Source organism: Larimichthys crocea, chromosome I (genome assembly GCF_000972845.2).
Source record: "Larimichthys crocea isolate SSNF chromosome I, L_crocea_2.0, whole genome shotgun sequence".
Taxonomy (NCBI): Eukaryota; Metazoa; Chordata; class Actinopteri; family Sciaenidae; genus Larimichthys; species Larimichthys crocea.
Window position 1 is genome coordinate 1,551,719 of NC_040011.1, and position 13,368 is coordinate 1,565,086.

Consider the following 13,368-nt stretch of genomic DNA (forward strand, 5'->3'; position numbering starts at 1 on the left):
AGAGTTAAGCACTGTGGAAACCACTTAAGATAACATAGTGGAAACTTGAATGCCAGCTGGCCACACTTGAAGCTGCCAGTAGAAGAGGCTTGCACCTACAGTAGGCTATGTAAATCACTATGTTTGGTTTAGCCAGGACAGATTTGGTCACAATCGGCTGAGAAAAAACACATTTTGATTGTTCTTAACTTTAACCCGTTAACCAGTTATCTATGCTAGATGGCTACCTGCAATACCTTTGTGTTGTAGCTGCCATTTCCAAGGGGAAAAAGCAAATTCAGAAGGATCTGTCATTGCAATAGTTACTGAATGCATCTAAAATGGACCCAAACATCTAAAGTGAATTAATTTAAACCACTGAACACATTATCTGGTTTCTATGAAGTAGGCTGTTGTGCTTCAGCTCCCCATTAGTGGCACACAAAACTGAATTTTAAACTCTGTTATTAGATTATTCTTACCAAGATGCTTCCTGAGAGTGCGGATATTTTCTAATGTATTTGCTAATCTATCAACAGGGAGAGTTTTGTGCCTGTACAAGCCTTAGAAGTGCTTCAGCTGTCAGCAAACTAACAGAAATGAACAGGACTTTTACGAGCCAAACCCTGACTGATCAAACTCACTCCTCCCACTTCAGTGTGCTATTAATAACTGTTCTCAGCCATCTATGAATGAATGGGTGATGATGTACACTTCATATTACATCTGAAACAGTCATGGTTCCTAACAAGGCCACCCACTTTCTTTCCTGTTTTTAAGTCCCCACTCTTAAACTGCTTATTTGTCTGCATCATAATCTAATGAATGCACAATGCACCTCTGTATCTTTAACCCTCCATGTATGTTATGCATACGTGGAAAACTGCACATGGTCCACATGGGCCTGTGACCTTTATAACCTCAATCCTCCCCCTAATCTCGTAATCTTTAGCGGAACAGCAGCCTCTGTGATCATTGGCAGCTCTAGTGCGTTGCATACCTTCCTCCAGTGGTGCTCTAGGGGGATATGTAGGAATATATGCAGGTAATCCACATCTCCTACTGATATTTGCAGCCTGATTTTTCTTATAAGACCTGGGCCTGTGCTTATGGGTGGGCTAACATGGCCTTCTATGAGAAAGTAAAGCCAGACCACTTATCTAAGAGAAGTGATGTGAAGAGGCGCCCCCTGAGATGATCTGTGTCATTGGGAAGCTCAGATGCATCTTCAACTGGATGTGGAGTCTTATTCAAGTGGCAGCTCTGCCAGCAAATCATAGCCTAATAGAAAAAGCCATTGTAAACACTGTAGCATGAACAAATGCTATCTCAGTGTAATGAAACAAGCTTATAGAGGCCATTATTATGCTTGAAGACGAGGTGCAGCTATTGCTTTACAGTGAGATGCATGAGTCTAATTGTGTAAACGGGAAAACATTGATTGAAAGCACTCTAAAAATGCCCTCAATTAAATACATAAACTATAAATCATGTAGTTTTATATCAAATCACAACTCTGTCTCCCGTGAAATACATTTATACGCTACTAATTTTCCTAAAGGCCTAGAAGAAACACAGTGCTGTCTGTGATTCGTGTTGTTAGATTTAGGCAATGAAAACACTTTCTTCAGAAGAAAAGTCCATGCTTTTGGGTCACTGTAAATATTTCCTAGACCAAACCAAGTGAATTGAGTTGCTGTCTGTTTTTTCGTTATGTTTCTAAAAAATCTAATCTTCAAATTTGGAAAAACACATTTGCAAATTAGTTATGTAATTTTTAGGAAACCTAAAAGGCTGCTATGAATGAAGACTTCATTTTTTCCCTTGCCAGTCATTGAGAAAAAATATGGCTGCTATCCTAAAATGCAAAAAACATCTTTTTCTTATGAGAAAGAACATCTTTCTCTCCATAATTACTTTACAGAGGATAACTTCTAGACACAAACAAATGTTGTGGTGCTTGTGGTTGGGGCAGATGGGTACAGGCATTTTCTTTCAACCCTATTTCATTACTAAAACCAATCAAAGTATATTAGAAGTGTAACTGCAGATCTCATTTTTTGCAATGGTTTTTCTTAATAACCGTGAAACCTTATAGCCATGTGGTGAACACATGAAAATGACATGTGCTATACATGTTATTGTAACATAACCCTTGGTGGTGGAGGAAGGAAATGTTCATATTATTTATGACCACAACACAGAAAATTTACATTTCAGAGTTCATGCCCATTCTGTTAGCCTTTGTGAGGCTTTTGTCCAAATCATTTATTGTGACAGATGGTTACTCCTGACCGCACCGGCCCTCAATGTGAGACAGCCCCCTCTGATATCTTATGGAGTCATCAGCAGCCGCTTGCCAAGTTTAATATGACTGGGGACCGTAACTCTCCAGGCAACTACTACTAAACATGCCAGACAGATCTGGCTCCCTCCCCTCTCTCAGATCAATATCAAATTGTCTCACAGAGCATCAGCAATCAAGTACGCCAGAATGGTGAGCACTCAGACACTCCAGTCAGAGGTTACAGACAGACCATCTTTGCCCTTAGCTGTGTGTGTGACCGCTGTTTTAAAGAATTCTTTGACAGTTTAACATCTCTCCATCCCCCACAGCGCCCTCCTCCTTCTCATCCACCTCCTTCATCGCCTTTTCCCTCCCTCTCTCCTCCCTGTTGTTTTCCTTTCTCAGCCTTCCTGATTAAACCTGGAGATCCCAGCGGGAGGCTCTGATTTCCAAGCCTTGACTGTTACTGTAGTGAAGTCAGCGCTGCATGTCCTCACACAAGGCCAGTCAAACCCACTGGCTATAGACAACAGAATAATGAATGAAGTTTGACCAGTGCTACATCTGCAGGCTACAAGAATGATCTTACTTTGAACTGCACTCTGTGAGGTCTTATTATTTCTTCATCTCGTTGTATAAATATCTGTCAGTATGTCAGTCTCATTCAAATAGTTGATTATTCATAGCACTTTCCTTTATTAATAGTTAATAAATGATTTACTTTAGATCAGTTTTAAGCCATTAATGGAAATAAGTATTTAGTCTTCAGGTTTCAGAAAATCCTCCACCCACACAACAGTTACTTGTCTTTTTAGCCAGCTATTTAATTAATCATGAAGACCCATCAGATGGAATCACCTTTTAAAAAGAGTTATTAGCATGAACTAATATAGTGGTCTTCCTGATGAATTCAAGCCTTAAAAACAAAGATAGTATAGTGGCGGGGGAGGACAGCAACCAGTAGGACTGCAGAATATTGATATTAAAACATCTCCCTGCTCCTGCTTTATAGGCCTATACAGCATGATTAGTGAAATGCCAACTAAAGATGGACTACTTTTTGTAGATACATTGTATCCTATACGTCCACTATCCTGGATTAGCGTTATTGCTTTTAATAGCATGCATGAAGTATCATGCAAGTTGTGAAAATAGCTTATGTGTCTTGCAGGGAAAAGTAAAGAATCTGTGAATTAACAGACAGGATAAGAAAACAATCTAATCCGGTTGGTCTATGGTGTGCATCACTGGAAAACATCTAGAAATGTCTGTTGTTCTATTTAAGTTTGAGAAAGTGCCTTTCTCCACTACACACGCTCACGCCCACACGCGCGCGCCACTCAAACAACAACCAGGACCTTGATTGCCAAATTGCCCATGATGCCAAGGGTTATTATTTACTTAATCAAACTCCCGGTACCATCATGAATTTCAGCCAAAAACATTAAACATTGACAAAACGGGAATTCTGAATTTGATAGCGCAGCTCAGTGCAGTTCAGAGGGTAAGTAAATTACATCGCCTGGAGCCACAACTGCTGCATGAATGGAGCCTTTTTTATGATCACAGGGAAAACTTCTCCTGGGGGACCTGGAATTTCAGAGGGTTTTCCCCCTTAAACACACTCGGGTACACTTTAAAGGTAAAAGGTAATTTTGCACTTCCTATCCTGGATAATGCTGTTTGAACTGAATGAAACGCGTTCATTCATTCCATTTTAAATTCAAGCAAGATGTGCATTTTAAAAGAAAGCCCAGGAAGAATGAGCATTTTGTTATAAGTGTGAGAAATACACGAGTTTGAGCTCCTTTGCAAAACTTTTCTGAATGTTACAACCAAACATGCATTGAAAACTCACCGTTCTGCTCCTTTACGCCTGGAGGGTGAAATTTGCTGATATGACTTGATTCAGCTTCCGAGCCATATTGTTGGAGAAGCGATGCAAGAAGGAATAATAATGGAAGGATCATTTGGATGAGTGGTGGTTGGCAATCACAAAGCGCTGTTGACGGGATGGTTTGTATCACCACACACATGCGTCGTTTACAGGACAGCGGTGCTGTTTTGGACACATTTGGAGAGGATAAACGCAGAGTAGAATCCACATAATCTTAATCATCAGTCCCTCTGGAAAAAAAGTGAAATTTATATCTCCCTAAATCAAGACAAATCCGGCTCCAGAGCTTCCACACCAGTCGCTTCTGCGCAATGCAAGTGCGCACCTGTTGGTTCCTTGGAAAGTTGGATACTGAGTTGGGTAAAGTTTGGTTTTAAGTTATTAATCCTGGAATTAGTTGTGGAAGCGTCCTTTTGTAGGCATATCATTTATATTAGGAGATCATTAAAGAGGCACAGATGCATTTTGGCTAAAGCGCACGTCCACAGTGCGCTCTTGACTCCGTCTGATTTAATCCCCGCAGATCCTTACGCATTACAGCACACACAGAGACAGCGAGAGAGTCCAGCAACTTGATACAGTCTGTACCCAGAAACCATTCGTAACACCGAGACGAGTTCTGTTGTCTGGCGCGGTCTTGAGTCATAACTGAGATAAAATATCGCTGCGCGGCGAGGGTTGGGTTTTTGGAGACTGCCAACTGACGGCACAACAGGTGCTATACATAAAGTACAACTTCCCAGCCGAGGAAACTCCCCGGTATGTTAACTATTCCGTTGCTGCCTGGTCCAATGAGTTGTTTCACCGTTTTTATGTCAGAAATTGGCAAATATAGTCCCATTTGTTGCAAACAAACAAACAAAAATCCTCTGTTTCCAGGAAATGTGTCAGAGTCTCCAGATAATCAAGAGCAAAGCAGCTCAGCACCGCGATTTCTAAAGAAATGAGTCTTGATATGAGGTAATTCTTAAAATAAAACCAGATCAGATCACTGGGGGTAGACATTTCTGCATACTGGAGTTATCTGTTTCACACTTTTCTTTTTCACTGTCAAACTAATACAAACAGAAAGAGCATTTAGATTTGTGTCACATTCTAACATAACAACTCTAGTTTGAAGACTAAAAATGAAAAGTTTTTCATTCACACATTGTCTCACATATGAATGATTATATATTTCTGGATACTTTTGTCTAGTGTCAGTGAAAAAGAAAGTTTTGTTGTCTATTTGGAGGAAAGAAAATGAAATACGACAAAACTCACACGCTACTGTGTGTATCCCATTTGCTACCACTGTGTTAGTGCTGATAAATATTTTTTTTTTCCCCTACTCTTTCTGTTAGCCTTCATCATTGTGGTCCACTTACATTGTTTTGCCCGGTGCATCATGGTCCATCAAATTTCTAACATAAACTTGGTTAAACAATGAAGTTCACAGTTCATATTCACATGAGGAGTTTCACTATTCAAACGGAAACTTTCCATAATAAAATGTGACTAAGTAACCGTGCTGTAACCATGGAGTGATTGTTTAAAGCCTTGATTCATTTTCCTCATAGAGAGATGAAAGTTAAATGTGTACCCACAAAAGACTTTTCAACACGCTGGTGTGCATTCTGCCTAAATGTTTCTGGGGAAGGAAATGTTTAAGGGCTTCTCAATTTGTCATATCAAAGCAGAGACACCGCTTGGAACAATACTCCCTCCTGTTCCCAATTTCCTTCCCCCCTGCACACTGTTGTACCTCATCAACTGTTTTTCATGTGGTTCCTCCCTTTCTATTGTTGGCAAAATCCACCAGTGTATCCCCCACTGTATGGTAAGTCTGCTGCAGCACAGACACAACAATCAAAGTAGAGCTGGAAACATATTGAACCCATTGAGCCAGACACATGATGCAATGCTGCAGCAATTTACCCCCAGTCTCACATAGCTCAGAAACTACCACCTCAAAGAGAGTGCAGAACAGTCATCTCTCCAGAATCAAGGTATGAAGGAAGGTTGTGTGGTTTAAATTAAAGTTAATGGTTGGGAAAAGAAGGTATGGTGCACTGATACAGACATTTCATATGTTTGCTGCCCCCGTGGAGAGGGGCATATAGAGGTGTTCTTGTGCCTGCTGCAAGGGCCAAGGCCCTTTGTGTAAGGGAGAGTATCACATTCCAACCCTGCAAGGGCCTGCAGCAGATGTCAGCACTTCAGCATTGTGGAATCCCTCTCTCTTTTGCACACACACTCATTCTCCCCTTGAGGTTTTGTCTGGGTATTTTGTCTCGTTGTCCACATTTGATTGCCACTTCCACGGTGGTCTTGAAACACGGTGAAACGCGGAGGCTTTGATACAAAGAATATAATAAACAGAGGAAATTAGAAACAAGGCAGACCTCTGGGGTCACGGCTAACATGGAGAGACATGCCAGCCAGGAGGGGCTCTACGTCCACCAAGGGGAATGGAAGATGGAAATGTATACAACAGAGAATTCACAGCCTGAAGTTCGTAGCTAAATCCTATTAGACTTGCTTGCCTTTTCAGGACACATACTGTCAAACAAACAAATGCCCTCACAATCAGTCTGTGTTAGACAAGTCATCTGTTACAGCGAAACACCAGCTTTGTTCCAGGCGAAATGAAGTGAAACATAAGGGAACGGACATGTTTGCTAAATTCAGATCACAGCTCATTATTGCACCTTGAAGGGAAAAGGCCTTTGAGATGACTTCATTTATATGGTAAAACCTTGTGTAGCAGCAGCAGCAGCAGGAGCCTTTGCTGTGTGGTCCTCTGAGAGTCATTTGTGGTTTTTACTGCAAGTATGGAATGTGCAAGCAGAGGAATTTAAAAGAAATGACTCACATTTACCCAGAATCTTTTATATTTATTATAATGTCTGATAACTTCATTTAATTGAAAACACACATTCAAGGTTGAACTAATATTTCTCTGTCTTTCCTCTGTCCTTCAATATGTGAACACACTTTCTTTTACATCAGTGAGATCCTTAAGTTTTACGGATATTACAGCTTCAGATGTGAAAAGTGTGGCATCATGGTGATTAATTGCCCCTGGCTGCATTTGGCTTTGAAACCAGAGCCCCCTGGTGGTGCCCCTCAGGGCTACAGTCTGGTCTTTGCCCCCTGAACACTTGTTTGTGCCACTGCAAGTACTGCGGATAATTTCTCAGTTCAATAACTCTTGTTTTGATTGAAGCCTCCACTAAAGGAAAGCATGCCATCATGTGATTCATATAAAGTCTCTGGAAAGACACGACAGCGAAATGCTTCCTTAATGGAATCATCCATCCATCCATCCATCCATCCATGCATCAATTTTTTAATCTGCTTATCCTCTTCAGGGTCGTGGGGGGCTGGAGTCTTCATTTTCAAGCATATTATTATATATTCTACCTCTAAAGACACTCTACAAAAGTACAATATAAAAGGTAATATTGTGTTTTTAGGGCTTGGTTTGTAGTCATAGGAAATTATGCTATGACTCAGAAATCCCAGATAGTCATCATGATGAGAACATGCTGCTTCTTAAATGAGGCTGGACACCAAGGGCTTCATCTGCATTTAGAGATAATCTACAGTGTTTCTCACTGACTGCTAAAATATAGATCCATCCTACTGTGTCACTGTTGCACTCAAGTGTAAGCTGTTTTATTCTGTAAAATACACCGGACACTGGCTTCATTTGCAGTCTAATAATCGACTCTAGGGTGTAGTCACGGGTTACCTGTACAATATGATCTAATCAAAAACATTATCTCCATGAGCAACAGTTATCTGCGCTGGTGGAAGAAGTATAAACATCTTTTTTTTTTAGGGTAACAGGTAGTAAAAGACCTGCATTCAATATTTTATTCAAGTAAGAGTGCACAAGCATTACCAATTAAATTTACTTGAAATATTCAATATACAGACTTTTTGGTTTATCATATTGTTGTATTATGCAACATTTCACCTGAAACTGGACCCATTTGTAAGTCTGTTAGGGGTCATGCCTTTATATTTAATAACCTTATCATGTGTTTTCTATCTAAAATCATGATCTGCAAAGTAACTATAGCTAAATGTAGGGAAATTAATGTAGTGCAGTAAAAAAGCTCAATATTTCTGTGAAAATGTAGTAGAATAGAGGTGTTCATACAATTCAGATGATGGAAGTAGTTTAGTTCAAAAGCCGCCACTGCTGTAACAAAGTACAGGTACAGTGAAACAGAACGTACTGCACACTAGTAATTGTAAGGATGGTCCCAGAGGGCTGGTACAGACTGAGATCAGCATGTAAGTGCTGTGCTGTACCCATTACTACTATTTCACTGAAACACATTTATCCATTACACTTGTCTACAGAAAAGAACCCTCGCTGAGTTGAATTTAAATTCAGTAATGATACCGACTGACTCTATTTGTTATTATCTGAAGTCTGCAGGTTGATAACAAGCTGGCATGAAAACATGATACCTCATTTGAACTGATGAGTTTTTCCTGTTATTGAAATAAAATAAATGTTAAAAAAGAAAACCTAATCTCAAGTGGGGTTTATTTCTCAAGAACTCATCTGATCACATTAACAGAGGAGCTATTATCATATCATATCAAATCAAATCAGATTTTATTTGTATAGCCCAATGTCACAAAGTACATTTGCCTCGGAGGGCTTTACAATCTGTACAGGGAGTGACACCCTCTGTCCTTAGACCCCCAGGGAAAGAAGGTGGAAGAAACCTCAGGAAGAGCCACAGAGGAGGGATACCTCTCCCAGGACGGACAGACATGCAATAGACGTGTACAGATGCAAGTAAAAAAAAGTTTGCTATGAATTGGCTCCATGTCTCATTTTGAAAAAGAACCTCTTGCTCCTTGAGGATTTCCCTCCCTGAGAAGAGTCCAAAACTACTGGGAAAGGAGTTGTTCTGCTAAACAGCTTCCTGGCTCGATGCCGCCGTTATAGTCTCGGTTACTGTTGCACTTGCTAAACATCTGCTAACGTGGAAGACTCAGTTTCCATCATGGCAATCCGCTTATTTAATGATCCATGGGTCAAATCCATAGCAGTGCCGAATTTCATCAATACAGGATTTTACTGGAACTTAGCACTGTGCAGGGATGGACTGCATTATATTCAACGTCTGCAAGCCTGCACTCTGTAAATCCAATAGGTGAGAATAGACATATGCCCAAAGTATGCATGTTTAATATGTGCAGTGTGGGTGGTATGTACTGGTTTGTGGTGTTGAAAGATGTTGCAAATCTGTCTTACATTAAATTCCTGAAGGCACTTCTAAGCTTCTAGCATGTGTAATATCGGTTCATGTGGATTCGTTCATATTTCATTTTACAGGTCAGATAGAGGAAGCACCATGCAGAGCGGAGACACCTGGATCAATAATTAAAGGAGAACTCAGCAAATAGAAAGTTGCCAGTACATAAAACTTGTCAATATTCTGTAAATCTGTTTATTGTGCTGCTGTAATGAGAGCGTTGATTCAGAAAAATAAGTTGCAAGTGCAGTAGAATCTATTCCTTTACAAATGAGTTTTGAGTTTTTATCTTAAAATAATATAAGGAAAGAATCACACAAAAAATAACCAGCTGTGGCCCAAATATGGGCTGGTGGAGGGGGGTTTGTGATCCTATCGGTAAATCATTTTACCCCAGTATCACTGCAACAATGAGTGAAAACAAAAAAAAGCAAAATGTTTTTTTCAAATAAGGGATTGTCAGTGTATTTCAATATCACTTACTTTAATCTTGATCTAAATGGAATAAACATCAAAGAGCTCCCCTGTAGAAAGAGACCGGGATAAGGACTCTCATTATCAGGTTCAGTAAGCATTTTATTTTGGGTATATCATTTTCAGACATGTGCAAAAAAGGGTGCTTGTTAAGAGATTAACAGAAAAACACGAGTCTATAATTATTACAATGGATGTGCCGGAACAGATGAGCAGTTTATTGTGTAACTCCCCTTGAAAAGCACATCATCAGATCCCATGAAGAGTATTTACAGTAAGATTCACAAATAACAATCATACACATCCCCCATGGCATTTAGTTTATCATTTTTAGTTCTTTGCCCATGACATGTATTATATTCCCATTTATCAAGATCAAGTTGAAAATATTTAAATCGGATCTCTTCTGCTGATCTTCATTTCACTGTCATCCGTCATGATTTTCATCAAAGTCTTGTTCACTTTGACAGCTCATATGACATCTGCTTCTTTCTCTTCCAAGCTATTTATCTTGTCTGAGCTAAAGTTGCGTCTGTGAAGCTTCTCTGGGTTTAGTTAAAGAACTTTCCATCGCTTCGGAATTGAAAACAAACATATTACTTAGTGGCACATGGTGAAAAACTTTCATTTGAATATGAATGTGACAACACATATAACTCTTCTGAGTTACAGTAGTAGCAGAAATGTGGTTTGCATGCCAGGTATAACCACAATAGATTGGTTCAATCCAGCCTGACATATTTCTGGAATGGCAAATGGTTGTCCATCAGACGCATGGCTTGAAGCCAGTCGGTGAACATTTCTTACTGTAGACAACACAAAGGGATCCTTGTGCTGGATTGCAAACCTCTTGATTGTAGCACCAGAACCATGCACTGTGACATAAATCATTAATGTCTATGCATATGGCATTGATTAATTTGTGTATGCACATAGAATGCCTTGTCAGTCAGAATTATACTATGGGAATCAATGTGAAAAAAGGCCTCCCAAGTTGTTTGACACAAAGTAAAGAATGAGATATGGATCAAAATTGTGAGAAAAAAATCAGCTCAGTTGCGGTCTGCGATGGATTTGATTTTCACAGAGAACAAAAGAGCACGCTTCCTGTACAGCTCTCAACTGCACTCACAAGACGAATGAAAAATGACACAAACAGTTCTGATGTTTATAAAAAGTTCTTTTTGTTGAAAAGTTACGACTACAACCAAATCCAGGCGAATGTGGTGGTGCAAAGAAATAAATGCCAAATCTGCTGAGGTAATTCAATTTGTAGCATGCATTTCTATCACCATCAAGATCAATCAATTTAATTTGTGACCATTATAAAGACTGACTCAGATTTTATTACAGCATAACATTTATATATGAGCCATTTGGACTTCAGTTAAAATTGGAAAGTTAAGGTTCATCAGATAAAAACACTGACATTAGATAACTGCTGATAACTCTTTTTATTGTCCACAAATGGCACTGTATGTAGCGTTTCCTCTCTATGATCTGATTCCCTGTACTGTAGTATTATAGTACTGTAGTAGAGATCAGTCTTGCTGTCGAGCATTTTTTGAGGGTCTCTGTCTCACATCGGAATCAAATTTTAACTTGGTTTTGTCTCGGTCAAGTGCAAGTGATTTACTTAAGTAAAAACTTCCTGCTTCAAATGAAACCGATAACCCCCCCCCCACCAAGAAGGAGTATGGCTAACATGGCGGCGGTCAGTGGCACATATATTCAGCTTCAAGCAGCTCTTTGGAAACATGTGGGTGACGTCCTAGGTGATCCCCAGGTTTCTGAAAAGCTGTTGTGAAGTTTAGCGTTGGACACTGCCATCTTGGCAGCCTCTGACAGCTCCTTACTCATCCGAAAATGGGCAAAACGTGAAGCGTGGGCGGCTACCTTTAGACACCAAAGCCATTTTTTGTACCAGGCTGTGAACATGTTTATTTCTGCTGTGAAATTGGACATTTTAATATAGGGGGTTATGGAGATTGTCCCGTTTTTGCAGCCAGCCTCAAGTGGCCATTTGAAGAAGGTTTTGAGACTTCCACGTTGGCTTCATTTCACATGGAAGTTGCTGTTTGGTATGTGGCTGTTCTCAGACAGGAAACTGCATCATATCAGCAGTTGTCAACATTATATTCAAACTTGAATATACATGCATTTGTTGACAGAGATGAGCAGTATTGTAATGTTTGTGTTGGTTGAGCTTCTCAGCCTCACATACAGCAGAAACACATTTTGAGATATTACTCATCACCAGCAGCAGAAAGGTCACCTCCATACAGAATACTTAAGCGGAACATAAATCATGTGTCGCATAAAAATCCCTCATAGACTCATAGACTGTGTATAAAATCAATCTTAGGCATATTAAGCGATAATATTTAATGAGTTTGTAACTGTTTGGTCCTTTGCCAAACATTTTCAAGCCTCTCAGGCATTTATTCATTTGTCACTCACTCCGTCAGTTATGTATCCTACAATTCACTCACCAGCCAGATAAGGGCTCTTCCACCGCCATGATGAACAACACATACTGCAACTTGCTATTTTCCTGATGGAATTCTATTTTATCAGGCACACTCACACTGGCTGAAAACTACATCTTATTTTGTTTAGCAGCTGAGGAAACTACAACCGAGGTCCATTTAGTGTGAGCTGTTCTGAAGCTGCAGAGTTTGCAGAGTCTCTTCAGTCGCTCCAGCCTTCTCCCACAGTTCAGAGATACGTAGTTAATAGGTTATTGGGTGACTCTAAATTGCCTGTAGGTCTGAAGGTGAGTGTGAATGATTGTTAGTCTCTATGTGTCAGCCGTGTGAATTAACTGGCGATCTGTCCAGGGTGTACCCCGCCTCTAACCCAGTGTCAGCTGGGATAGGCTCCATCCTCCCACGACCCTGCCAGTGATAAGCAATTATGGAAAATAAATCAAGGAATGTTCTGGAGCTTTCAGTCACATCACATTGTCTTCATCTGCCCAGTTGTCAAGGAATTGTAACTAGTTTTTTTTTTTTTTCTGAACAGCTGAAGAACTTTAATCTTCATTTAGTGAGCAAATTCAAGTTGACATTATTGGGAGGATATTAAAAGCTTAGATGAGTAATATGTGTATAATACTGTGTAAACACACTGATAAACTGGGTGACGATCATACAAGCAAATACACCTTGATGTGTAGTAAAGAAAAAACACATACAGTCATTCTTCAAATTCACAGATAAACACGCCCATCGGATTTCAAAATAACATGTCAAGGACTTTATGCAAAGCCTAGTCCTATACTGGAACATGCATAGCAATTCATATTCATAACAATAAATACCAATAGCAGCCCTGAGCATAAACTGTATTGCATCCATTATTTGCTGCTGGTCTCTGCTTTATGGTCTATACAGCCGCGTACAGTCCTTATTGTTCACCTCCATCTGCCGCTAAATACCACACAGACAATGCCATAAATAGTG

The 13,368-nt window shown here is 39.9% G+C and overlaps 1 protein-coding gene across 1 annotated transcript in view; it reads right to left on the reverse strand.

Annotated features, from left to right (window-relative positions):
* Nucleotides 1–13,368, reverse strand: part of pdgfc (platelet derived growth factor c) — a 55,564-nt gene that overhangs the window by 39,111 nt on the left and 3,085 nt on the right. The window lies entirely within an intron of this gene.